The sequence below is a fragment of the Pleurodeles waltl genome, chromosome 5, assembly GCF_031143425.1.
Source record: "Pleurodeles waltl isolate 20211129_DDA chromosome 5, aPleWal1.hap1.20221129, whole genome shotgun sequence".
NCBI classification, from domain to species: domain Eukaryota; kingdom Metazoa; phylum Chordata; class Amphibia; order Caudata; family Salamandridae; genus Pleurodeles; species Pleurodeles waltl.
In genome coordinates, this window is record NC_090444.1 from 651,790,009 (window position 1) to 651,816,608 (window position 26,600).

The window sequence follows — 26,600 nt, forward strand, 5'->3', positions numbered from 1 at the left end:
TTCAAAACAATTAGCAAATGTTTAAATTTGTCCCCATTCACAGTCCATTTTATCACGATGGAATCTGCATATTTCACTAAGATTATTTTTTTAATCTCTTTATTAGACGTTTTAACACATATGATACAACACAGTATGACAGAAAGGTGATAGACCCTCTTGCCTCAAATGTTCTAGTACGATAATTTTTCAAAGCATAATATTCTGTTTAGCATCTGGGAGAATTGAGCACAAAGAGGGAAAGTAGAAGGGAGAGAAAGGCCCAGGACTATCACAGTGCCAAGGGCTTCCAAAAGAGAGAGAGAAGTAATAGGAAGCTCGAAGAAGGTTTGCAAGAACACAACAAACCAATATTGGCCATCATCAATGGCATCTAGGCGTTATTTCACAAAGTCTGCATGCAAAGGCCAGAAGGCAGTGAGAGGTTGAGAGATAACACAGCAGGACTGACCCGTCGTGCATTTGGGTTCTGAGCGGGGCATTGATAGTGAGGGTCAGGGATATGTGGAGGGAATTACGGGTCAGGGAAGAGTTGCAAGGCCCTGAGTTCAGGAGGGTTGAAACACAGAAATTCAATGCGAGTGAGGTATTGTATGAGTGGACCCCAGGTTGCCTGAAACCTTTTTGCAGTCCCCTCAAAGAAGTGTGTGAGTTTCTCCATAGAGAGCACATGCCACAGTCGATTGAACCATTGTGCTATGCTAGGTGCCACACAGAGATTCCATGTTAGAGCTATCAGTTGTCTCGTGGCATGCAGCATGTAGCTTTTTAAAGTCAAGTGAGAGAAGACAGTACGGGATGCTGTGGCGCTGGACTTTTTTACCAGATGGGCTTTTCAAAGGACATTGTCCTATTCCTTCTCTGCGTTGATGTGAGAGAAGGCAGGACAGGATGGTATGGTGCTGGACTTTTTCCACCAGATGGGCTTTTCAACGGACATTGTCTGTTCCCTATCTGTCACGTATAAACCCCACTTGATCTGGCTCTATGAGGAGCAGAAGATAGCTATCGATTCTGAGGGATAGGTTCTTAGTGAAGATTTTTACATCAGTTTTTAAAAGGACAATGAGTCGGTTCAAGGAGCATAGATTCAGGTCCTTGCTCGGTTTAGGAATAAGTGATATTTCTGCTTCTGATATCAAAGGGGTGAGGCCTGTAGGACCTAACTGGGAAACCATCAGGCCCAGGGGATATTTCCAGCAGTAATTTTTGGAGGGCCTGTCTCGGTTCCTCCATTCTGACTGGGGCCTCTAGTAGTTCCGCATAGTGGGAAGGAAAAAGGATCCTATTTGATCTTGTTTAGATATGGTGTTATGTGCACAGGTGAAGTCTCATCTGCTGTGTATAAAGATTGATAAAAGGTGGTAAAAGCTTTCTGTTTATCCCTTTTCTGGATTTCCCACGTTCCTTCCTGAGTTCTAATTTTGGCTAAATGTGACTTAGCTTGAGCCTCTTGTAGCTTACGGGCCGAAAGGGAGCCCACCTTGTCCTGCCCAATATAGCACCTCTGCTGGAGTGACAGAATTGCTCTTTCCGCTTTATTCGTCCACTGGGCACGTAGTTGATCACGCAGCATGGACAGCTGCCTTTTAAGTCTATGCGTGGGGTTAGCCTTATCTTGAGATTCTAAAGCTTTTATCTCGACCGATAATTTGCTCTCTACCAGTTGGGCCTCCCTATGCCGGACTATGGCTATAGAAGAGATTGTTCCTCTTATGGAGGCTTTGAAGCCATGTGCTGAATTGTCTCCTGTGTGGAGTTGTGTGTGAAATAGTCAGCTATGCCTTTGTGTATCTCTGCCACGTCAACTGGGTCTCAGAGCAATCACGGGAGGAGTCGCCATCATGATGTGTCCCTCTTATGGAGCGGGGGGGTCTGCCAGGTGAACTCGACATGTGTCTGGTCTAAAATCTAGAGTTCTGCAATCTCTGCAGCTGTGAAGGAGCGTAGTAGCGAGTGTGTTATAAAGGGGTAATCTGTCGAGTAGGAGGCATGGACGTGTAAATAAAAAGAGTAGTCCCTCAGGTTGGGGTGTGTGTAGAGGCATGTATCTGTAAGGCCTAATGGTAGTTTTCAAGGGAGTGGACATGGCCCCGGTGCCTTGGTATGAGGTGGAGGAGCGGTCCAACAAGAGGTCCTACACCACGTTAAGGTCACCGCCACTATAATATCTCCTCCTGCGTCTCTAAGCTTTTCCTGGAGGGTATGTCTAAGGTAGGTGTCCTGATGAGTGTTAGGGGCGTACAGGTTTAGTAGGGTGAGACTCTGCTGGCCTCGTGTTAGATGTAAGGGCAAAAATCGCCCCTCCTTGTCGCTCACCACATTAGTGGTGTCAGAGCCAAAGGTGGATTTTAGAAGTATCCCTACTTTTAGAGTCTGTGGATGCCCAGTGGCCTATGGGATAGCGAGGGTGGGCCATTTTATGTTTGTCAACCCCTCCTAGATGTGTATCCTGCAGGAAAACAATGTCAGGGTCATGCAGCATTAAGTAGGACCTGGTCCGCTTTCTGTTGTTCTGGGAGTTGAGGCTCCTAATGTTGAGGGAGAGTAATTTAAGACCCTGCACTGTTGGTAGGGTAATGTTGTGGGTAGGTATGGCCATGATGGTCTGAGCCTGTGATGTGGTGGCCGTGGGCCCCGCCTGCTCCATGGGAGAGGGAGTCAAGCCAATCTGCTAAGCTGGGTTTATAAGTCTGGCCTAACTGACAGATGCCCATACCTAACAGCAAAAACTGGTAAATCGAAACCATGACAGCCATGGACCAACTGGGTCCAACAGGTGCGTCTTCTTCCTCTGAAGGCTGGGACATGCTGGCGGGTGGTAGGCTCATCAACTATAGAAGGGGAGCAATGCTGTGAATAGCTCATGGCACTCCCCGGCTCCCAGCCCTTCCCCGTCACTGCAGTGGGTAGACATCAAGTATACAGCTGGTGAGGTCAATGTAGAGGGAGCCAGCCATTGGGAAGGTGAGTCATAGTTTTCAGGCCAGTTCTGTCATGGAGGGTGCTGGGGATGGATCCCTGCCCATATTTCGTAAATATTGTATAATGTCTTGTTTTGCTTCAATTGCCATTTGCTCTGCTATGGGTTTAATTGGGTGCTGTGGGCTTACAATGGTCCATGTGGGTCAGATTGTGGCCCTCCGAGACTCATGCTGAGGTAGGACAGAGCCCTCACAGTCAGGAGAGGACATATCTAGTAGTTTCTTGGCCTCAGTGAGCGAGCGGATCGTGCTTCTTTTGCCTTCCCAGGTAAAGAGCAGCGCAAAGGGCTGACCCCATTGGTAGCAGATGTTCAATGTTTACAGCTTGTCTGTCACCGGCTTACAATTACTATTACCATCCTTGGCTGATAGACTAGAGGTCCTGGAAAGGTTGTACAGGATGGCCCCTGAAATTCAGGTCTGTTTTCGCTCTGGTCGCTTTCAAGATGGCTTCTTTCTCTGTGTAGTAGTGAAGTCACGTCAGGATGTCAGGAAGGGCTCCTGTGTGGTTTGGGGTGGTAGTCACCCAGTGAGCCCTGTCCAGTATGGGGAGGGGGTCTTCAATGTCAGGTTGGAGGCACCTCTGTGCTGCAGCTCTGTAGACCTGTCTGTGCTGCAGCTCTGTTGACCTGTTCTCACTCTGAAAGTAGGCCCTGGTCGCATATTGCAGTCTTTGGTGGGGGAGATGTCAACTGGATATTTCTCCTGCACACCAATGTGCCGCTGCTCCCATCTCCAGCAGCGATGGAGACCCCGGTCACTTCTCCTGTGAGGTGCCACAAGCAGAATCACCTTATCTTCTTCATGGCCACCTCGGGACTCCCGTTGTGTCTATCCTGGGGAGGCTGCTTCACCTGGCCACGCCCACGTCAGTTGCAGGATCTGATCTCCTACAAGCTCTGTCGTCGCTCCAGCTGAGAGCTGTCTCTGGCCACCGGTTTGGGGTGTGACTTCTCGCCCCGGTCGGCGGCCCCCCCTTAAACAGCAAGGGCTGCAATGGCTGTGAGATAGAAAATGGCAGTCGCCGCGTGGGAGGGCTCAAGCAGCTGCGTTCACGTTAGCCAGCTGCTGCTGGGTCTGGGCGTGTCTCACCCCTGATCGCCTCTGATGCAGGGATACGTGTAGATTAGGTAAATCCATCTCGTGGGCGGGTTCTGTGCCGACCCCAGGCTGATGATGAAGGTTAGTTCTTGAGCAGGAGCTGGAGAGCGGGGAATGGCATCCTACTCCATTGAGAGTCAGGCCAGGCCTCTTCCCCTAAGATTCTAATCATGCTAATGGAACTATTGGTATTAGTTTCCACCCACTCTTTAATCAGGTCCAGGTGGGTATTCTCATAACTGGGGTAAATCATGATGCACAGTCCATGTGGAATTCTGCCAACCTCCATATAGTTACGAAGTGTAATGGTTTCCCACCATTTTGATATCTCAGTCTTAGAAAGCCTTTCCAGATTTACTAGTAACCCTTGCACTTCCATGTTGATGGGTGCCCCTGCTCGCTTGCTTTCTACGCTCCCAGCTTCCTTGTTCCGTCCCAGTTTAGGGAATAGTTAATTTGCTGCTGTCATTTGTTCTGCTATATCTTCCTCTGTACTTCTCTCAGTACAAAACTCTTCCTACAACATTTGAGAGCTATAAAAAATAATAATACATTTTCAGTTGCCCCTCACTTTTATAAAGTACATGTTGGAGTACATAACTTGCTGTCCTACAGTGCCATAGATCAGGAGCCTAAAAAAGAGGAGGTGACAGGGAGAGAAACCTACAGAGGATGGAATCTAGGTACATCCTTGAAATTAACACAAAGGAGCAGTACGGTATTAATATTGATGAGAAGTTGTATGTCCACCTCTCCTGAGCGAAAACTATGTGTAAAAAATCTGTGTATATTATTCATGTGGCTTCTGTCTCATGTTTGGTATTATAGAAATTATATGATTGAGAAAGATTTTATGGTATGGGTTTTAGTATATGTTATGTGTATGTTTTTTTCAGGGGCAGTACTTTCAGGCAGGATACTCAAGAATCCTCCGTCAGGGTGGTAGAAAATGATTGGATATTTTACAGTCAGATTCATTTTGGTTCATTATTTATTTATAAATTAGTCATATTTTGTTATTCAGGAAATGAGATAATATGATGACTTTACATATTAGCCCACTTAGGGCTTGATTGTCTTGTCATATGTGCATGTTTCAGGAAACAGTTTTGAATATGTCCGTAAGTATGTCAAACATAGATATGATTATTGCAGACTTTCAGCACTGCTTGTGTTATTCTTTGAGCACAATTACAGGTTTTTGTAAGATAACTTTATTTTTTGTTTGCTACATAAGGTATTTTGTTGTTTATTTATGATTTGTGGTGGTTTAACCCCTTCGCTGCCAGGCCTTTTCCCCTCCTGTGCCAAGTTTTTTTTGGGCTATTTGGGGCAGTTTGCGCGTAGGCCCTCATACCTTTTTGTCTACATAAGCTAACCATGCCAAATTTGGGTCCTTTTTTACAACATCCTAGGGATTCTAAAGGTACCCAGAGTTTGTGGGTTCCCCTACAGGAGACCAAGAAATTAGCCAAAATACAACTCAAATGTTGTTTTTTTCCAGAAAAATGGGAAAAGGACTGCAGAATACAGCGTGTGTTTTTTTTCCCTGAAAATGGCATCAACAAAGGGTTTGCGGTGCTAAAATCACCATCTTCCCAGCTTTCAGGAACAGGGAGACTTGAATCACAAAACCACACTTTTCAACACAATTTTAGCATTTTACTGGGACATACCCCCTTTTTACTATTTTTGGTGATTTCAGCCTCCTTCCAGTTAGTGACAGAAATCGGTGTGAAACCAATGCTGGATCCTGGACACCTAAACATTTCCAAAAAGTGGACAACATTCTGAATTCAGCAAGGGGTCATTGGTGTAGATCATTCAAGGTTTTCCTACAGAACGTAACAGCTAAAATAAACAAATATTGAAATTGAGGTAAAAAAGAGCCATTTCTGTCCATGTTTTCTTCTGTAACTTTTTCCAGCTATGGCAGATTTTTTAAAAGCAATATACCAGCATGTCTGCTGGACTTTTCTTGTTGTGGGGATGTATAGGGCTTGTAGGTTTATCAAGAACCCTAGGTACCCCGAGCCAATAAATGAGCTGCACTTTGCAATCGGTTTTCATTGTGTACCAAGTGTACACCAATTCATTTGGTGAAATAGAAAGAGTGAAAAATAGGTATCAGGAATACCTTTGTATTTCCAAAATGGGCACAAGATAAGGTGTTGAGAAGCAGTGGTTATTTGCACATCTCTGAATTCTTGGGTCCCTATACTAGCGAGGGAATTATAGAGCATTTCTCAAACAGACTTTTTTTTTACACACTGTCCTACGTTTGGAAGGAAAAAATGTAGAGAAAGGCAAAAATACTTGTTCCTCTATTCTGTGTTTCCCCGTGTCTCCTGATAAAAATGGTACCTCACTTGTGTGGGTAGGCCTAGTCCCCACATCAGGAAACGCAACTTGGACACATCACATTTTTACATTTAAATCTGACGATTTTTTTTTAAAGTGCCTAGCTGTGGATTTTGGCCTCTAGCTCAGCCGGCAGCTACTGAAACCTACCAAACCTGTGCATTTTTTAAAACTAGACACCTAGGGGAATCCAGGATGGGGATGACTTGTGGAGCTCTCACCAGGTTCTGTTACCCAGAATCCTTTGCAAACCTCAACATTTAAAAAAAAAACTTTTTCCTCACATTTCGGTGAAGGAAGGTTCTAGAATCTGAGAGGAGCCACAAACGTCCTTCTACTCAGCATTCCCCCACGTCTCCCGATAATAATGGTACCTCACTTGTGTGGGTAGGCCTAGTGCCCGCGACAGGAGATGCCCCAAAACACAACGTGGGCACATCACATTTTTCCAAAGAAAACTGTCCTGTTTTTGCAAAGTGCCTAGCTGTGGATTTCAGCCTCTAGCTCAGCCGGCACCTATGGAAACCTAGCAAACCTATACATTTTCTTAACCTAGACACCTTGGGAAATTCAGAATGGTGTGACTTGTGGGGCTCTCACCAGGTTCTGTTACCCAGAATCCTTTGCAAACCTCAACATTTGGCAAAGAAAACACTTGTTCCTTACATTTCAGTGATAGAAAGTTCTGGAATCTGAAAAGAGACACAAATTTCCTTCCACCCAGCATTACCCCAAGTCTCCTGATAAAAATGGTACCTCACTTGTGTGGGTAGGCCTAGTGCCCACGTCAGGAAATGCCCCAAAACACTACGTGGACACATCAAAATGATCAATCACAAAACTATCTGTTTTTGCATGGGGGGGCACCTGTGTTTTTGGTCCTGGGCTCAGCAGCCATCTAGGGAAACCTACCAAACCCAGACATTTCTGAAAACTAGACCCCCAAGGAAGTCCAGGGAGGTGTGACTTGCGTGGATCCCCCAGTGTTTTTTACCCAGAATCCTCAGCAAACCTCAAATATAGCGCACAAAAAAAGCCACATTTTCCCCACATTTCTGCGTGGGATCACTGCACTGGCACACATTTCCTACCACCCAACATTCCCCTCAGTCTGCCGATAAAAATGATACTTCACTTGTGTAGGTGGGCCAAGTACCTGTGACAGGGAAGAGCCAAAAGCATGTCGAAATTGAGGGGTAACTAAAACAAGTCCAAAAGGGCAGTTTGAAAAAATATGTTTTTAGGCTGACAAGTGGGGCAGAATTTTTGTCAGTGTAGATGCAGCACTTTTGTGGATTCCTGCAGATTCCGGAAGGTTCCATCACAAAAATGTGGGGTGCATGTGTGATTTCAAAGTTAGAGGTTTGCAGGGCATTGTGGTAAGAAAATGGTGTGGGGTGCATATGAAGCACACCACCCTGGACTCACCCAGATGTTTAGTTTTCAGATGTGTCTCGGTCTCATAGCTTTTTCTAGATGGCAGCGTCCCACTGTCCAAAAAGTGCAGCCCTTACCATTCCAAGTGAGTCAATTTGGAGAGTTAGCCAAGCTCTTATGGCCCAAAAATAAAATCAAAAGCCAAAATTATCAAATGTCCTCTTGCTTGCCATTGGGATAAGACCTTTTAGTGTGCGGGGGAGAGCTGAAAGACTGTTACCCCCTTCAGTTGGGGTAGGGGCATAACCATGCCAATACTAGTTGGTAGCCACCACCCCACTATTTTTATTTTTATTCCCTGGCATCTAGTAGGCTTTCTGCCCCCCAGGGAGTGGATCGAGGGTAATTGCCCCATCTGCCCACCGGTGGGCAGAACAACTCTGTCCCCATTTATTTGGGGTGGGGGTATGGCCATGACCCCACCCTCTTTTTAATGAAAAAAAATCTTCCCTGGTGTCTATGGGCTTTCTGCCCCCCCTTGGAGGCAGATGATCCTTACAAAAATGGGCCAGTCTGCCTGCAAAGGGGGCAGAAATGGCCAACAGCAATGTACCCCCAAGGGGTCGCCCCCCCACACACAAAAAAACAAGTTAAAGATCCCTGGTGTCTTTGTGGCTTCTGTCTCCCTTGGGGGCAAATGGGCCTAAAAATAATGGCCAAAAGTTATGTGCTTCCTTTAGGGGGTGACCCTTGTCCAAGGGGCTGCCCCTCTACACAAAAAGCAAACACACACAGATCCCTGGTGCCTAGTGGGTTTCATCTCCCAGAGGGCCAGATCAGCTAAAAACATGGCCGATATAGCCGCAGGGGAGGCTGAAACATACAAAACAATCTTGCCCCCTGGGCAGCGACCCTTGCCCAAGGGGTCGCTGCCCTAAAACATAATTATAAATTAATCCCTGGTGTCTAGAGAGTTTCGAACCCCGCCACTCGGGGGCAGATCGGCCAAAAAATAGCCCATCTAGCCCCTGGGGATGCCGAAAGATAGATCCAATATTGCCCCCAGTGTATGTTTCCCCCCCAACCATACCCCAGGAGAAGGACTCACCTGAAGAAGTCCTCTCTCCTCCGATGCACTGGAAGCAAATGCATGTGATGACGTCGACGTGCTCACACAGATCGCTGAGGGGGGGTTGGAGGTGGCAGAGGAAGCGATTTGCCTACCATCCCTGACCGAGGGGTGTGGGTTGGTGGCCCACAGGGGAGCGCTAACAACCGTGGCCAAGGGCAAGACCAGCTAGTCCATGGCACCCATGGGGTTAAATCATAATGAGCCAGGTAACTTGAGTGCATTTCAAGATGGCGCTGCCCATGATAGATATTCAAATTTCACCTTTTGGCTGTGTGTCTATTTTCTATGTCTATGAATTTGATGTGGAGTGTATATATTGTATACAAAAACAAATGAAAGATGTTGTGACAAAGGGGCAGAGAGTACCAAAACGGGTTTGACATCCCTTTGCCATTAGATTAACCGCAGTAAACCTCGAGTGGAGTGCCGCCATTCTCTCAGATTGCTGAGAAGTTGATTTGTTAAAATATATATATAAACATATATATTTCCTAGTGGCAGTGACCCTGGTTAGGACCTAGTTTCTATAGAAAAAGTGTTTTTTTACTTGCCTATATCTTTGGCATGGGTTGACAAATCCTCCCAAAATTTTGCAACAAAATGTGACACTCAATTGAGCTGCTGTCTGGAAAGTTCCGGGTGATCCATCAAGCGGGGGCTGAGAAAAGAGAAATAAAGGGGGGGGGTTCCAAAACGTTTTTCCCCATGAATTTTTTCATAGGGATTTTGAACAGGAATAGCGCCTGAGCCACTGAACGAAATTACACCAAATTTGTCAGAAAGGTATCTCTTGGTTCAGAAAACAATCTTTTTGTTATTTGATGTAAATCCATTCAGTAGTTTTTGAGAAATTAAAGAAAAAACTAATTTGTGTGCATATATATATATATATATATATATATATATATATATATATATATATATATCATCAAAGAGGGAATCCTATGTTCCTTCCAGCGCTCGCCTATCGAGGTTGGTGCTCAGTCAATGGGCACAGGACCCATTTTAAATCCACGCCAAAACCAAATCAAAAATCTGGCACTCCTTGCAAAACAATGGCCTTCATTTATTTCAACAATCCATAAAACAGAACATAGGGCAACGCGTTTCAACCTTCACGGTCTTCTTCCTTGGCCCTTCTTACAAGAGTTATACAACAGAAAAAATGTGGCCCCTCCCATCTGCTATATATATCATCATCCATAGACATAGAAGATATATAATTTTTATTTTTTATTTTTTATATATGTATATTTATATATGTACATAGGAATATACATTCTGATATTATCATTTTAAATATCCATTTTGTATACTCTTCCCATTTTAGTATAATACTCCTATTTAACCAAAAATCATATCACTAATCGGATGAGCCACTATTGTAACACAATGAATCATCAAAATAATATTTTTGTAGGCCTTTCAACATAAAATAAGAGGTAATCTGACCTAACATTGTTATAATAGGACCCTGCCTTGACATCATAATATTAACCAATATGAACAGAAAGTTCATCGTCCTTGTTCAATTCCCAAGGATACCGGCTATTAAGCTGAATAATATATTCAGACTCCAATCTTCTCAATTGTTTTTCTCTGTCCCCTCCTCTCGGAGTGGCCAAGACCCTGTCTATACCAAAAACATTTTTTACCAAAAAATTTCATCTTCTCAACTTTCCCCTCATGCTCAAGATTGCAATGTCTCGCTACTGGATACGCAGCATCCTTGTTCAATATCGCTCTCCAGTGCTCAAGAATACGTTTCTTCAGAGGAAAAATTGTGCTGCCGACATATTGTAATCCACATGGGCATTCTATTACATAGATAGCAAAATCTGTGTTACAATTAATATACTTTTTAATATTCGCTTGCCTACCCGTGGGTAACTCATATTGCTTGCGGTTTGAACTGTATCTGCATGCTTTACACTTGGCACATTTATAGAAGCCTTGATATTTATCTAAGAAAGTTTCTTTCTTCTTCCTTGTATAACTATGTACCAGAATGTCCCTTAAAGAACTACTTCTTTTGTAAGTTATCAAAGGAGTACGGCTGACTAGCTGCCCAATTATTCTGTCAGCCTTGATAAGATGCCAATATTTTATGAGGATCTTTTTGACTTCTGACGAATATGCATTAAAGACTGTCACAAATCTCGGGGTATTAGTGCCTTCTCCTCTCTTTTTGGGAATCAATAGTTCCGCCCTTTGAACTACTGCTGTCTTTTGGCATGCCTTCTTTACTACTCTGTATGGATAACCCCTAGATCTGAATCTCTGTGTCATTGTTAATCGTTCTTTCTCAAAAATGTGTGGGGTACTACAATTTCTCTTAGCTCTTAATAATTCCCCATAGGGTATGCTCCATTTTACATTCGGAGGGTGGTGACTTGTGGCGTGTAGAATGGTGTTCCCTGATGTGCTTTTCCTGAACAGTTTTGTATGTAATGTGCCTTCTTTTACACAGACCTCTATGTCTAAAAATTCCATTATCTGTTTATGTGTTTTATATGAAAATTGTAAATTTAGGTCCCTATTCGGTAGCGAATTCAAAAAATCATATAACACTGATTCTGGGCCTTCCCATATCATAAATATATCATCGATATATCGTGTCCAAAATATGATATGTTGGAACCATTCCATCTTTTCATCTGCCATCACCCATTGTGTTTCCCACCATCCCATAAATAAACAGGCATAACTGGGAGCAAAGCAACTTCCCATCGCAGTCCCAGTTGTTTGTCTATACCATTGATCCTCATATATGAAAAAATTGTTTTCCAAGCAAAATTTTAACATGTTCAGAAGTAGTTCAGAGTGTTCTAACAATCTGATTGGTTTGTCCCTAAAGAAATGTCGACACGCCTGAATTCCCTTCTCATATGGGATACAGGTGTACAACGATACTACATCTATAGTTACCATGATATAGTTAGTTTGCCAAGGAATATCCTGTATTTTTGTTAACAAATCTGTAGTGTCTCTGCAATATGAGTTTAAATTCAATACATAAGGGCTCAAAAAATAGTCTAAGTAAATGGAAACATTCTCCAAAAGACTGCCTCTTGCTGATACTATAGGACGACCCGGAGGGTTATCAATATCCTTATGAATCTTGGGTAGCAGATAGAAGCAAGGTGCCACTGGTTTCCGTACCAGTAAAAACTTGTACTCGTCTTCCGAGAGTAAACCTCTACTGACACCATCAAAGAGCAAATCATGAAACCTGCTTATAGAGTGTCGATAAGCTGATATTGTGGATATCTCATAACAGGCTGGATTGAGCAGTTGCCTCTTAACTTCTTGTTGGTACTTAGTAGCATCCCATAACACTACATTGCCGCCTTTATCCGCCGGCTTTATCACAAATGAGGTTGCTTTCTTGAGAGATGTCAGTGCTGTTCGTTGACCTGCTGTTAGATTCCGTGCATAAGCATCTTTTGTCCTCTTCCACAAATTAAACAGCTCCAAAGTTACTGGTTCATGAAAAGCATCAATATTATCATGTGGTAAAACTGAATTACATCTCGATTTAGCTTTGAAACTACTACCGCTGGCACAATCCGTTTGTAGGTCTAAATCCTCTAGTAGCTCCATATCTGTTCCCCATGTTCTTTCTCCTATCTCCAGTTCACATAAGGCAGCTAAACCGTCTATATCGCTAATCATTAATTCTGAAGCTAACTCTGAACTGTTCATTTCTGTTGTATGTGATATGGTTACGTCCTTTTGTTGTGCAAAGATTTTCATTAACTTCAACTTCCTGATCAGGTGAAAAATATGAATTCGTGTTTTCGTATAGTTAAAATTCGCTGTTGGACAGAATGATAGCCCTAATTCCAATATTAATCGTTCATCCTGTGATAAAGTTTGAGAAGAGATGTTGACAACTGTCAGCTCTCTTTCCTTCATTGTTTCTTTCTCCTGGTTTGCCGTGCAATTCTGCCAACCAAATTCTCGTTGTCCTGTTGACCTGCCCCCTCTCCTAATCTTTTTATTTCTGCGCCTTCGCCTTTGTCTCTTGGAGGTTTTCTCTGTGGTCTTGAACTCATCTGTAAAAAACGATATTCCTCCAGTGTAGTAAAAGGTTGACCCACCAATGTGCTTGGGCCCGGGGTCTCTTCCAGGTCTGATATATTCTCCACGCTCGATTCCGATATGGATGTCTCCTGTCGTCGTAGGGCTTCACCTTGCCTATAATCCTTTCTAGCTTGGTCATATCGTCTGCTGAATGTTAAAACACGTCCTGTTGCATAGTCATTTTTGTCCCGCAATTTTTTTTTCTTTTTTTCAATTTTATTTCATCTTCATATTTCTTGAGACGTATCTCCATATCTTCACATAATTTTTTTATCTCATCTTGTGTCTCATGTTGTTCAAGATTCGTCTTTAGCTTTGTAATTTCCTCACTGGTTTGCGTAAGTTCCATCTCCGCATATTTAGATAAGAGTTCTAACATGCTCTTACAGGTTGCTGCCATTAGAAGCGACCATTCTTCCAATAACTTGGGATGCGGATTAAAATGTGACGGAGTAAATAAAATTCGTAGGCCCCGTGGGACCCGACCAACCTCGATGTAATTATTTAATGAAATCACTTCCCAAGCTCTATTGATCTCCTTCCTCCTTAATTTTTCCAATTGCCATAATTGTTGCTTGAGGGGCATCACCCCTTGTGCCCTTCCGTCTTTGCCCCTATGCATGTCAAAGCCAGTGTTTGTCACTGTTTCATCAAACAGATTACGTGCCTCATCCATTCTTTGGCGTAGTACTTCACTCATATTTTTCTCTTTTTTCTTCCCCCTTTAAACAGGTGACACTTATTAATAATTCAGTCAGTATTATAAATTATATATTGCAGAAAATGATTGTGTCTTCAATTGTGTCTTCATGAATACATAAACACAAGGAGCTATTTCCTTGGTCTCCTTAATGTCTTATATTTCTTTATGTGTCAGTTTCTGCATTCTATAATTCATCGTCCCAGCTTTCTCAAAAATTAAATGCCTTCTTTCAGTTGCTGCAATCACGTAAATGTGCTGAGCACTGGCTTTGTTTCAATATGCTCCCCGGGGAGCCCTTCCTCACAAAGGTCAGTATCACCGTAGCCGTGCCTCTTAGTATACGGCACCAGAAAGCCAATACTGTTTAGTCACAGTCCTTCCAGTAGAAGCATTTAAACAAGAAGAAATACACGAGACAGTCTATTTACGGCCGCATTGTTCAAAGATTATCACTGTCCAATTATACTTAAACAAACATGCTCAAGAGGAGGGGACAGAGAAAAACAATTGAGAAGATTGGAGTCTGAATATATTATTCAGCTTAATAGCCGGTATCCTTGGGGATTGAACAAGGACGAGGAACTTTCTGTTCATATTGGTTAATATGATGATGTCAAGGCAGGGTCCTATTATACCAATGTTAGGTCAGATTACCTCTTATTTTATGTTGAAAGGCCTACAAAAATATTATTTTGATGATTCATTGTGTTACAATAGTGGCTCATCCGATTAGTGATATGATTTTTGGTTAAATAGGAGTATTATACTAAAATGGGAAGAGTATACAAAATGGATATTTAAAATGATAATATCAGAATGTATATTCCTATGTACATATATAAATATACATATATAAAAAAAATATATATATATATATCTTCTATGTCTATGGATGATGATATATATAGCAGATGGGAGGGGCCACATTTTTTCTGTTGTATAACTCTTGTAAGAAGGGCCAAGGAAGAAGACCGTGAAGGTTGAAACGCGTTGCCCTATGTTCTGTTTTATGGATTTTTGAAATAAATGAAGGCCATTGTTTTGCAAGGAGTGCCAGATTTTTTTTTGGTTTTGGCGTGGATATATATATATATATATATATATATATACACGCAAAGGATCGTGAACCCTCCCGATCTTGAGCTGAGATCTGAGTGACTGCCAACAGTTCAACAGAAAAGTGTTGGCAGCCATGCTGGGAATCGGCTTCAGCTGATTTACAGAGAAAACTTTAAAAAACAAAACAAAGGGCCCTGGTTAGGGACACCCTGACCTCTTAGCTCTGGTGGTAGGGTCCTGGAGAGACTCCCACCCCCCATAGCAAAAAAGCATTTTAAAAGAAATTTCAGCAGGAGTTGCAGCAGACCCGCGAATCTGCCAGAATTTTTTTTTTAAAGCATATGCTCCTGTGCTTGTTTAACTGTAGCCCACAGGTGAGCCTAGGTCCTGGAGGCATTATCATTATTAAATGGTGGGGGGAGCCTGCCCCCCCGCAGCCCCGGGGACCACCAGCTCCTTGTGTCTTTAAACAACTGTAACGGGGTGGTGCTCAGACCCCCTGCAGCCCTGGGGCCCGCCACCTCCCTGGGACTTTAAACAAATATAATGCAGGGGGCCACCCAGCCCCCCATAGCCCTGGGTACCACCACCTCCCCGGGGCTACTGATGTTTGAGGGGGGGAGCACGGCCGCCCTTGCAGAGCCACTGATGGCCCTGGGGACCGCCACCCCCAAGGGCCGGCTCCTGCTATGTCCTGGGGTTCCCACCCCATGGACATAGCTGTTTGCTATGACTGGGCGGAAAAGTTTGGAAATACATTTTTTTTTTTAAATGGAAATTCTTTAAAAAAAACAAAGGTTATAGGGCTTTATAGTTAGGCTCTCATTTTAAACATACAAACCAATTGAAATTCAGCTGTTATAGTTATAGCTCCCTCTCCATGCACTGCTATTTACTCCACAAATTACAGCACTCATGACATCTTTGATAACATCAGTGATAATGTCAGTGCAACATCTGCAGTAAAATTATTGGTTAGAAAACTGTGCATGACGGGGCGCCAGTTATTGTTACCTTAGGGCATGAGTCATAGTTACTTGAAATAACTCTAACTATAACAGGTGAATTTCTATGAGTTTGTACGTATAACCTTTGTTTTTTAATTGCATTTCTCTGTTTTTTTAATTCTATTTCCTATTTCCTAACTATTTTTTCAGGGAATATTCATGTATGTGTGTATATATATATATATATATATATATATATATATATATATACATATTTTTTTTTCTCACAAAAATAGTTGTTTACGAAGTTACAATGTGATCATCACATAGTGCTTTCTAGATAGTAAGTAAGAATAGCATATGCTCTCGTTATGTGCCAGCATCGTATTTTTGTATCAAGTTTTAAATTTTAACTTCGCTTCACAATATGTAAGAATGCATTCTATATTTCAGTCTTTGTTGTGTTCATATGCCTTCTGTATCCCATAAAAATTGAAATTGTCACTTTTTTTTATCCAACTAACCAAAGGGTTTTGCATCTGAGTCCCTTCCATCGTTTTACATCTGCTGACAGATTTAGTTGTTTTTATGTCGTCATCAACGCTTTAAAAAATGTACAGTAATAAGTGAAATGTTGGAGTTGACTACCATTTGTTTACATTTGTTTTGCATAGCTTGTCATTGCTTGAATGGGCTGTCCATCGAGGCCACAACATGGACGTAAATTAGGGGTTGCAGCTATGACCCCTGGCTTTTCCCTTAAGGCCACTGCACTGCTTTTGCAATGCCTGGCCTCATAGGTGGCAAAATCAGTGACAGGAACACGGTCGCTCATCCTTATAAATGTCGGGCTCCACCTTCATTTTCAGTCCATTTTTATTGGCGAGCACAAAGCGCTCCCTCCCATTCTGTAATCTCTCTTTGATCTTCAAACCACGGCCATTTCACGTCAGTCACTTACATTGGTTCCTGGGTTTGCCTTTTAAAATCCGATTGTTTTAATTTGTGAATGGCATGTATACCTCATGCCTTTTCCGGTGTTTAGCCCATCTACACAGCACAGTAAACTACTAAAAACGTACGAGGCTCAATGTTTTAAGCATGATTTCCGGACTTCTTCATCTGTTTATTTTCCATGCAGCGCGATCGGGCTGGGGTTTACATTGCACGATCGCGCTGCATTTTTCCGTTTTCAGCTGCATTTTATATAGTGCGAACGCACTGCAATCTTTTTGTCTTTTAATTTGTGTGGCGAGAAATGTCCGGTTATGAGTTTACAACGCTAATAGCTCTAACTCGAGCACCGTTACATTGACAATGCTTGTTTGTTTTGCAGCTCTGCTCAGCCTCTGGGAGCAGCTGAAGTATATATTGTACAAGCCTGCTGTACTGCGCATTCTTGTTTGTGTGGTTTTCCAGTCGTGCTGCAGATATTTCCACTTTCACCTCTGCGGTTCGGAACTTTAAATACATTTGACTAGGCTTGCGGCCTCAAAATAGGTTCCAATGCGTTGTTGCTGCAGTAATGGCAATTTACTACAACTTTGAATGAAAAATCCTTTCTCCTTCTAAAAGATCCAGGTTCTTAACTTCGGAGTGACTGACGGACTTGAAGTTTACTTCGCCGTTCGCCAGCTTTCAACTAGTTCTGCCAATGTACATTATGGTGCGCCTATTAAGCCTTTGTGCCCCGGCCGTATTAGGACTCGCTTCAGCTCCGCCAATGAACCTTCGAAAAAGAGATTGTAAGCACAACCACCCCTCGCAGCTGTGGAGAGGAAGCCAGTCTTCTGCCTTGGAAGCACTCCTAAGTACAGATGCAACCCATTCTGAAAGGTGCACCACAGACCGAACGATTTCCTCAGCACTTTTGGGCAAGAAACATTTTCGCCAATACTCTTGTCCCCCCCCCCACCAGTCTGAACAATTTGCAGCGTTTTGCATTTGAACAGCACCTCGAGGCCCTAAAACACACACTTCTGGCTTCCCAAAAAAGGCAAGTTCTTGACTTCAAAATGCACATTTGTGTGTTCTCTGAAACATTGTGCTGTAAGGATGAGCATTTCAATATCTGAAGGCCCTAAAAACACACTTCTGTCTCCCAAAAAAGGCAAGTTCTTGACTTCAAAATGCACATTTGTGTGTTCTCTGAAACATTGTGCTGTAAGGATGAGCATTTCAATATCTGAAGGCCCTAAAAACACACTTCTGTCTCCCAAAAAAGGCAAGTTCTTGACTTCAAAATGCAAACTTCTGTGTTCTCTGAAACATTGTGCTGTGAGGATGAGCATTTCTGCAAATCAAGAAAAACCCATTCCCGCCTAGTATTTTTTTTTGTGGGATCAAGAGCCAGGTTTCTACTCTATATATAGCAAGTACAACGTATCATTCTACTTAAAAAAAGACACTTGACATTAAAACATGTTTGCCCTTCAAAGTTATTTTCTACACCTTACAGACACTCGCCACAATAAGAGCGTGCTCTCAAAACAAGACGCCCAAACCCTTAAAAACAGCAGTTATATTAAAAAAAGAAAACACAGCTGTCTATAAAAGGCAGCACTGGTGTTTCTGCCTCACCAACTAACATTATGGTTCAGTCCTCTGTTCGGAAGTTTGTAGACTCAATTTCTGTTTATGTTCACAAAAAGCGCGTTTTGTCCTACAATATATCCTCTCATATCTGGTATGTCACCTGCCGTACAGCAAATGCATGCCCTAATACGGAAAGATACAAAACGAGCCCCTTCATCCCGTCCCTCTAAGCCACCATTAAATTATAGATCATCTGAATCTAACCTTTAGGGGAGGTTAAACACAATCCTCGACCTGTCTGGTCAGCCACTGGAAGAAATGCCATCTGAATACCTGTCTGCTAATAAACTATAGCTTTTCGGAATTGCGTTCGCATCCACACTCACCCCATCTTAAACTTAGCTGACTCCACTTAACTGCTTTCAATTTAGCAAGTTTCATTCACACTAGGGGCCAGATGTAGGTAACAGTTTGTTGCAAAAACTGCACTATGCAATGAACAAAACCCGTTTTGCGAGTCACAATTAGGAAGGAGAGTCGCAGTTCAATGCCAGATTGCTTTGTGACCATGAACGTGGTCGCAAACCAATCGCAGTTTGCACCCATTTGAAATGGGTGTTGACCCATTGGCAAAAGGGAAGGGGTCCGCAGGGGACCCCCTCCCCTTTGTGAATGGAACTGCAAACATTTTTTCAGAGCAGGCAGTGGTCCAATGGACCACTGCCTGCTCTGAAAAAATGAAACACAAATGTTTCATTTTTCGTTTTTGTAATGCATCTTGTTTTCCTTTAAGGAAAAAGGGCTGCATTACAAAAAAAAAAAAAAAAACTGCTTTATTAGAAAGCAGTCACAGACATGGTGGTCTGCTGTCCTCAGCAGGCCACCATCCCTGTGAATGCCGCCACTCGCAAGGGGGTCGCAAATTGCTACCCACCTCATTAATATTAATGAGGTGGGCCTTTGCGACACCCTTGCGAGTCACAGATGGTGTCAGGGACACCATCCTACATTCCAATTTGAAACTCGCAAATTGCTAGTCTCTCTGACTCACAATTTGCAAGTCGCAAATTGGAATCTTCCTACATCTGGCCCTAGGTGTCTTGCACAAGCATCAGTAAAATAAAATTACCAACCGGATAAATCTCACCTGCTCTTACTGTAGCTTAAATGTTAGTATGTAACTATAGTTGGTGACTTTCCTCAGTGAAACAATATGCATAAAAGTCCCCTATGAATAATGCTACATAGAAGTTAAATGCATACCGTGCCTGAACAGGTCACAAGTAGGTGAAAATTCCACACTTGAAATAGATTTGACTAGGCTTGCGGCCTCAAAATATGTTCCAAGTATGTTGTTGCTGCAGTAATAACAAGTTACTATAACTTCAGATGCAAACTCCTTTCTCCTTCTAAAATATCCAGGTTCTTAACTTCAGAGTGACTGACAGACTCAAGGTTTACTTCCCTGCAGTTCGCCATCTCCCACCCATCGTGATGGCCCAACCCCTGTAAATTGTTTAACCAACACTAGAAAATGACACAGGTGAAGAACTGACACTGGCTGGCAGATGTGGCATAATCACCCAAGACAAACAAGTATTTGCAATGCAATAGGTCTCGCTTGCACTGCGCTGCCTTTGCTGTATCTGCTTTGTGTTTAAGGGGAGCTTGCTCTGCTGCTGTGCTATATCTGCTGTTTGTAAGGGAAGCTTGCTCTGCTGCTGTGCTGTATCTGCGCTATGTGTGAGGGAAGCTTGCACTGCTGCTGCCTGTGCTGTATCTGCTGTGTGTGAGGGAAGCTTGAACTGCTGCTGCCTGTGCTGTATCTGCTGTGTGTGAGGGAAGCTTCACTACTGCTGTGATGTATCTGCACTGTGTGGGGAAGCTTGCACTGCTGCTGTTCTATATCTGTGCTGTGTGTAAGGGATGATTGTACTACTACTGTGCTGTATCTGCGCTGTGTGTGAGGGAAGCTTGTACTGCTGCTGCCTGTGCTGCATCTTCTGTGTGAGCAAAGCTTGCACTGCTGCTGTGCTGTATCTGCGCTCTGTCTGAAGTAAGCTTGTACTGCTGCTGTGCTGTATCTGCTATGTGTGAAGGACGTTTGCACTGCTGCTGCCAGTGCTGTATCTGCTCTGTGTGTGAGAGAAGACTGCACTACTGCCTGTATTATATCTGTGCTCTGCGTGAGGGAAGCTTGCACTGCTGCCTGTACTGTATCTGCTGTGTATGAGGGAAACTTGCATTGTACCTCTGTGAGGGAGCATGCCATGTGCTGTATCTGCTGTGTGTGAGCATACACTGCTGCTGCCTGTATTGCATCTCCTTTGTGTGAGGGAAGCTTTCAGGGCACATTCTCTGTGAGCGAAGCTTGCATTGTACCTTCTATGTGAGGGAAGCTTGCATAGTTTTTTCTCAGTTCCTGAATAAACTAGCTATCCCGCTCTATTTTCCTTTGGATTCTATGCAGCTCTGACCCTTATATATTCACCATAACACATAATTCCACTACACAAACACACTCCGTACCACACAATTCCACACTGCACAATTCCACAAGTAATAATTCAAATGAAAAAACACAAATTTCTACTACACACCACATATATCCCCTACACTCCAAACCAAAACACATAAATAAAAGATATTGGTGGTCATTACAACCTCGGCGGTCTTTTAAGAAGACCGCAGAGGGACCGCCGTGTGGAAGACCGCCAGTAGTGGCGGTTTGCCGCTCGGCGTATTATGACCGTTGGCTGCCCTCCGTCGTTTTTCCGACGGAGAGCTGCCAACAGCCATACTTGGGATCCATGGGGGCTGCTCCGCCGCCAGCACCCTGTCACCAGAACACCGCCACGCCGAATACTGGGTTGTATTACGGTGGGCGGTGTTCTGATGACGTGGCGGTGACGGTGGAGCAGCCTGCACTTCACCGCCAACCGCCAGTATGGCTGCTGGCGGCTCTCCGTCCAAAAAAGGGCAGAGGTCTGCCAGCAGTCATAATATGGTTGGCGGAAGACCACTGGCGGTCTTCAGCCCGGCGGAACCTCGGCGGTCTTCCAAAAAGATGGCCGAGGTTGTAATGAGGGCCAAAATGTGCACATCTTTGCACCATAGTGCAAAGAAATGTGTATATGGCGCTATGCTGTCTCTTTGTGCACCAGCACTGGGGCAGAGAGCAGCAGAGCCATATCTTAGTACAGGAGATATGGTTTTGTGATGCTGTCTTTTCCTTACCAATGTAATGGGGCAACTTTGTTTCCTGTGCTACAAGGCAGTATGTTTTATAGTAAATGCACCCCTCCCTGTCAGTCAGAGTAAATCCGTGAGTGAGAATAGGTGAGGAAGAATAACATTGACTGTGAAAAACTGAGAGTATGAAGGTGAGAATGAATGAGCATGAGTGTGAGGGAGTGTGAGCACGAATGAGGAGCAGTGAGCTAGCATAACTATGAGTGAGAATGAATGAGTGAAAGTGAGTGAGCTTGAACAATGAATTTAAGTGAGCATAAGTGAGGATGTGTTATTATGCTTGTGAGTATGCCTTTAAACCTGACAAACTGAAGGCAATTCTTCTTTTACAGAAGCACCCATGGCAAAATGCTGGCACTGGCACATCAAAGGTAATTTTTGGCATAAGGGAGGACAACCATGGTATATGGGGGGACAATCATGAGAAAATGCTGGCTTTGACATACTAGAGTTAAATCTTGAAATAAGGGTCACCCACGGTTTATGGTGGGCACTAATGGCAGCATTCTGGCAGTGGCATATTGTATATAATTTTTAGACTAAAGGGGCACCTATGTGATAGGTGGAGCACCCATGACAATATGCAAGACTTGGCACAACTGAGGTAATTTTTGACAAATGGGGCACCTCTAGCACCTTTTGCATAAAATAGGATCAAGTCTTGCGGAGTATCAGATTGAAATGGCTTGGCAGACCATGAAAGACTCGAATATTTATTGAGTGTTTTTTCAATATCTGAGGTTTTTTAGCAAATTTGTGTAAAACCTGTGGTTTAAACGGCAATGCATAGTCCTGTTTTTTTCAACATTTTCTTGGGAGGAGACAACCTCCACCCCTAAACCCTATCTAGAAGATGTCAGATTCACTCACTTTGCTTGCTACAATTCACGGCAAGGATGATGGCCGACCACTTTCACCAGCTGCCACTCCAAGAACAGAAGCTACACTGTCTTGATGAGCACTGTTTACTTTCTGAAGCTTCCACTCATTCCACGTTAGCTTTTGTAAAATTGATAAATTGAGCAATGCAGTGTGCAGTCTTCTAATTGAATAAAAATGAACTAAAAACAATTATTCTTATTAAGTTGTTGCCATGTTTAATTATTGTGAATACATGAAAAATTAACTGTCTGAATAAAATCTTCACCTCAGTGCTTCACAGGAGTAATAGAGCCTTTCAAATGATATTAATTAATAAGGAATAATTTAGGCCAGTAATGTACTTCATATTCAATATATTATCTACATTGATTAATACATGCAGACTTAACTAGTATTGTTTTATTTAAATCTCTTTTTTTCTCTCCCTGTGATTTATCAACGCATTTCTCACTGCTGTAGGTTCCATTTGCTGATGTGTTCTTGTGGCACTTCATCCTCTCAAGATGTACTCATAATATCTCATGTAATACTTAGACAAACGAGTGGTGATCCCCTTGCATATCACGTCATCATCCAGTTGGTATCTACAACAAACGTTTGTCTTTGTTGCGTTATTATATTAATCATGCATTTGGTATGGAACTTCAACGATGTCAATTATTGTGATTTCTTTAGAATTGGGATGCCATAAGGTCATGTCACATCACTTCCTAGAAAGATTGAGGGTCAAAGGTCATATATTATTATGGGCAAGGGTGTGAAATGTCACTTTCTCTACCACTGACATTTTGGTGAATAAATATCCGTGGGCCACAGCTTTTCATTTATGGTTTCTCTATTCCATTTGTGTTTGCTTTAGGTTTTGGCGATGGGGCACCAAGTATTCCTTTTTAAGTCTTCGAAAGTGACATAATTTGTAGTGGTTAATTCACACAACAACATTTAATTGTTGACTATACCCATTTGTTTTGGGAACCCTACACATTAGGTGCCCTAGTGGGGTATTTTATTTATGTTTTTTTGTTCAACAAGTTAAGAAGTGAAGGTCATAGACTTACAAAGGATCTAATAAAAGTATCCTAATTTAGCCGTTTTGCTGTCTATGCCTATTTAGTTTATTACTAATAATGGGGACGGTATCTTATTACTCCTTTCCTTAACAGTCTTTTTGAGGATACAGTTTGACTCTGCTAATGTTGTCTGTTCAGCAAAGAGTTTTCATCACAGCTTTTGGTCTCTCATCACCGAAGATGTTAGCTTAATTTTTCATTTGCTCTCATAAAACGTAGATCTATTAGTCTTGCCAGTACTTGTTTCGTTGGTACTTCATACATTCAGAAACGAATTATTATAATTTACAGACAATACAGCCAATATAGTTGCAGTCAGATAAACGCTATCCTTATACTGCTGCTTGCCTACTGCAGTGAATCATGATCTAACATTTCTGTAACTTTCTCAAATTCTCATAATGTGTCTGACCAATTTAGTATGAGCTACATGGAATCAACTTTACGGAATTATTACCTCGGTGTAAGCTGCTCCAGCTCTATTGAAATGATTTGTTTTGAGCTGGGCTTGATGGGCATTACCTTCTGAGTATACTGCCAAATAGATCGATATTTTTATTGATTATTCCGGAGTCTCGACAGTTCATTGAAAAAAAGTAATTTGGCAGGAACTTGCGTTGGATAAAAAAGATTTACACTTTTGCGACTAATTATTCCTATTGTTTACAGCAGCTGACCTTAAATAATGGCGGGTTGTAGTGCCCATCTAGTAGCACCTTAAAGGGTCATTTAAAAAAGTATGCTAAAAAAAAAATAATACATCTTGACTTGCCACACTGTATAGAAATCAAAAGATATTACAGATGACATGTATGTTCGTTAGAAGTGGTGAGAAGTCAAACAATTTTACTTAAAGGTCACCCTATCTCATCTGGTGTGTAGATTTTTCAAGAAGTTCAGAATTTATCCCATCCTATTGGGTGGTCACTTAATTAGGAAGGAAGTGGTTTCCTTGACATCCAAGCTGTCAATATTGTGGAGCTGTAAACAGGATCTTACATGCAGAAAACAAATTTTTATCCGGTGATTTTAAGGTATTCTATATCAACGCATTCATAAGCTATTTGCCTTTTTTTAAACCCTCCTACCATGAATACTTGTTATTGTTTAATGAGATTCTTTGGGTATTGTCTGGATATAAATTGATCTGTTTGTATTCATTATAACGTATTTTGCGTGTGACTAATTTAGCTTTGAATTAACCTTATGTATGTTTAATCTATTGCATCTATTTATTTTTTATTGTGGTGGCTTTTAAGTGTAGTCTGTGGATGCATTTTAAAGATTAAATGAGTAAGTATGCTCTGAAGGGATTAATTTAAAATAAGTATTTTGGTGTAACTAATAGCCAGGTGACACAGTTTCTCTCTTCTCTAGAAATACACTAGAAACTAATTTGCAGCTAGATTCGTTACACTTATATTTTACTTGTCTTTCCTTTCAGCTGGCGTTGGCTCACTAAGTTATGGCCTCATCATGATTTTTGGCCCTATATCTGGAAAGCTTATACAGAGGTTTGGTGCTAAAGCAGTGTCAATCATTGGATCAGTAATAGTCATCATATCGGTTATCGGTTCATCATTTGCTCCCAGCGTGTAAATCCTCTATTTAACTCATGGGATATTAACAGGCATTGGATCAAGCCTAGCTGTAACTACGGGTGAGTTAATGTAACAAATTGTTCCTTTTAGTAGTTTTTAGGTTAAATCGGTTTTACTGTGACAAGAAGCTTTGAGAAAAGTAGCACAGTTGAACAACTAAGCTTTCCTCGATCAGTCCTATTGTTCTTTGGTTCACTTACTGTTGTGTGCAGTGTAACAACATGAGGTATTTCTAATTACGTTGACCCGTCAATTATTTCAGATTTTCAGGATGTCTTCCATGAGTGGTGCTGTGAGTTTGAATTACAATGGCGATTATTTGAATAATTTTAGGCCATACCAGAACCTTCTCCCGATTTTGTTATTTGGGAGATCAGGAGCCAACCCCGATTTTTGGAGGAGTCTCTGAGGCTGCAAAGCAGTGCTGTGGAAAGGGTGTGCTTTTTCCATTTTTTTTATTGAAAGGCACACCATGGAGAAAAAGCATAGGTGCATTTATTAAAGTGTCCCTGTGTGCCTCGCAGGCATACTGGGGTGTGGCGAATGGACATGTGTTTAAAGCAGTGGTCTCCAAACGTTTTAATGCCGTGCCCCCCCATTTGAAAAATAGAAATTATTGCGCCCCCCCTCAGAATTTTTCACAATTATTTTATAAAGATGGCAACGTTTAAATATGTCTAGACCTATTTAAACATTGCAGTTAAGTACTGTTACCTTTTTAGAAATGCAGTAATATGCTTCTGCTGAAAAAAAGGCCTATTATCTGCATAATGCTTCTTTTGGCCAGAGTCTGGCACCCCCCCTGATATCACTTGAGGCCCCCCTAGGAGGGCCCACCCCCCAGTTTGAAGACCTCTGGTTTAAAGAGATAAAAGATTCAGGACCGGCTTTAGCGTTGGTGGCGCCCAGTGCAGCAAACTTTTTTGGCGCCCCCATCACATGACTACCACCCAACAAAAGTGACCCTCATCTTTCTATAGCCCCTCCCTCTCACGTACATTTTATTTGTTTTAAAGCGATTGTAAAGGCTGGCTTCCAGTTAGCTATCCACACAAAATATAGTTCTGTTCTTTACAGTAGGCATGTTAACCGCTGCACAACTTTATGGTGAATCAAAACTGCCACTAGACAAAACTCCATCTCTCACTGGAGCAAGAATATTAATCAAACGAGGTATCTTGACATTTTAATTGCCTCCTGAAAGTTGGACACACAAGGAACTTTTCAGCAGGTGGTTTTAAATCGCAAGTTTCGAAAGTTATTGCTAAACACAGCGCCCCCTCAAGTCAGCATCCTCCTATCCAGGTCAGCACCCGGTGCGACCGCACCGGTCACAGCGCACTAAAGCCGGCCCTGAAAGACCTATGCTGTTCTGAAGTACTGATGTCCTTTCCCCGAGTCGAGGGATTTCCCTATAGTCTTGGATGAAGAAGTGGCTGTTAATTAGGAGAAAAACAGTAATGTATACTTATTTGAATCTTATAGGTAGCCGTACCAGGGGACAGTATTT